At 44.0% G+C, this 2,500-nt stretch overlaps 1 protein-coding gene across 1 annotated transcript in view; it reads right to left on the reverse strand.

Moving 5' to 3' along the window:
* Positions 1-2,500, reverse strand: part of LOC308331576 (inactive phospholipase C-like protein 2) — a 79,963-nt gene that overhangs the window by 37,299 nt on the left and 40,164 nt on the right. The gene's annotated exons all lie outside the window — the stretch shown is intronic.

Genomic DNA, 2,500 nt, shown 5'->3' on the forward strand with positions numbered 1-2,500 from the left:
TTTTGCGTCATACTAGGTGAAAGTGTAATAAAAAAAATTATTTTATTGCTCGGAAATCTTCCTTACAATGACATTGAGTTGTTGCACTGAACTGAACTGAACTGTTGCATAATCGCAATTTCGCGTGACTAGTCCGTCTGAAGCCCACCACACACCGGCTGCGAAGTCCCCCGTGTGTGCGAGAGAGAGAGAGAGAGAGAGAGACCGCCCCTATATCGGTGTGTGTGTGTGTGTGTGTGTGTGTGTGTGTGTGTGTGTGTGTGTGTGTGTGTGAGAGAGAGAGAGAGAGAGAGAGAGAGAGAGAGAGAGAGAGAGAGAGAGTGTGTGTGTGTGTGTGTGTGTGTGTGTGTGTGTGTGTGTGTGTGTGTGTGTGTGTGTGAGAGAGAGAGAGAGAGAGAGGGGTGGACTCAGGTTGGGCCGGCGCAGTTTTGCTAGAGTAGTCACAGGCAGTGGTAACGTTACGTGAAGCTCCAGGGCTCCGTGAGCCCTGTTCAGCACTTAGCCGGCTGAGGGCGTGTCAGCGGGGGGGAGACAGATAGACAAGATAGGTACGATGGAACCCGTCACGCGAAATTGCGATTATGCAACAGTTTTCCCTAAAACTTACACGTCAACTCGGTGTCATTCTAACGAGGATTGTGGAGCAAAAAAGTAATTTTTCCACCAGACTTTTACGCAGCTATGAGGCTGAAGGTGGCCTCAAAACCACTAGCATGAGTTGATAGCCACCAGGAACGCTAACTCGCAGAGCCCAGAGCCGCTCTGACATTTAGACCAGATACAAGATCAATTTCATTGGTCAAATTGAGCTGGCCCGACTTTACGTCACAATCTAGATGCTAGTTTTAATAGCCTTAATAGCTTCCCGAGGGGCGTGTCAGTCCCGCTTTAATAACATGTATTTCTGTCATTTCACTGATTTCAGTATGTTTTGTATGTATTTGCTCATGTGTTCCTGACTGTTTCTCTCTGGTTTTGGTTTTCTGTTACTCTGTTGTTGCCCTGGTTTTGTGTTTCTTATTTTGTAGTATTGTTCCTAGTGTTTCCTGTCTTCCTAGTTACTGTTAGTTACCTTGTCTATACCTACTTTGTAATTTGACAGTGTTTCCACCTGCGTCCTTTTGGTCCCCCAGCCTATCCTAGTGTTGATTGTGTTTTGGTTCCACCTGTGCCCAGTTATCCTGTGTCTATTTAAGTCCTGTGTTTGCATTCTGCTCTTGTTGGTTCGTAGTTCCCTGTTGCCTGACTTCTTGTATTATATGTTTCCAGAGATTTACCTGCCTTTTGCCCTTGTTCAAGGTTCAAGGTTCAAGGTTCAAGTTTATTTAGTGTCCCCGAAGGGCAAATTGGGTTGCAGCATAGACCGTACAATAAACAATGAATGAAACGGTATACAAACAAACAAACAGTTCACATAGCGGATACCAGAGTACAAAGGTGCACACAACCATTAAAGTGCAGGTGTTAAAGTGCTATGCGATAGGTGATAAAAAAGTGCATGTGCATACTAGACATATAGGCACGAGATAATACAGTAAAAAGTGAAAAGTGCTCATCATAAGGTTATATCCTAGATCTACCCACAGCAGCATTCAGTGAATTGCGAATAGAGACCGGGACAAAGGAATGTTTGTGCCTGTTTTCTGTGGCACAATAAGGGGCTCGCAAGCGAAGGCCGGATGGGAGAAGGATGTACTCTCCGTGTAGAGGGTGGGCAGCATCAGATCGGATACACAGGGCTTCGTTAAGTTCCTGTTTCTTAAAGATCTGTGGTCTAGGCCGTTCATTTGTGAGCCAATCATTTTAGAGGCTATACTTTTAGAGGGAATTTTTGTCTCTGATGCAGAGATTACCATATACCAACAGATAATGGAGAAAGAAATGACGGACTCGATGTATAGGCACTGTAAAACAGTTTCATCAGAGTCTTGTCGACATTGAACTTATAGCCAATTTCCTTAGGCAATACAGGCGTTGTTGACCTTTTTTTATGCATCACATCAGTATTTAGGTTTGTCATCAATAATTGTGCCTATAGATATTTGTAGCTGGGTACAATATCTATACAGTCTGTCCGTTGACAACACTCTTCTGGGGGGGATTGTGGAGAACGTCTAAAATCTATGCATAGCTCTTTTGTTTTTGAAACACTATAAGCTGCAAGAAGGCGTGGTCACACCAGGATAGAGAGTCGTCTTGTATGGAAGTTCCTGAGTTTTATTAATAAATATTCCTAAGTTTACCTGTTCTGCCTCCTGTCGCCTGCATTTGGGTCAGATGACCTATCACTAGACCATAGGACCTGACCACACTTCCAATGTATTCTCTGCTCTGTCATTGTCTATAAGAGAGGGAAATGTAAAGGCCTCGGGAGGCTTGCATTCTTGCTTCCTCCCTGGGCTCGGTATACAGACCAGTCTTTTGTAATAAAGTGTCATTGTTTCAGTCCACTCTCTACCTTGATTATTATAAGACTCTGAGGTGAGTTCTAAATAATCCA

This window comes from Protomyctophum bolini, assembly GCF_963924005.1.
Source record: "Protomyctophum bolini genome assembly, chromosome: 17".
Classification (NCBI taxonomy): domain Eukaryota; kingdom Metazoa; phylum Chordata; class Actinopteri; order Myctophiformes; family Myctophidae; genus Protomyctophum; species Protomyctophum bolini.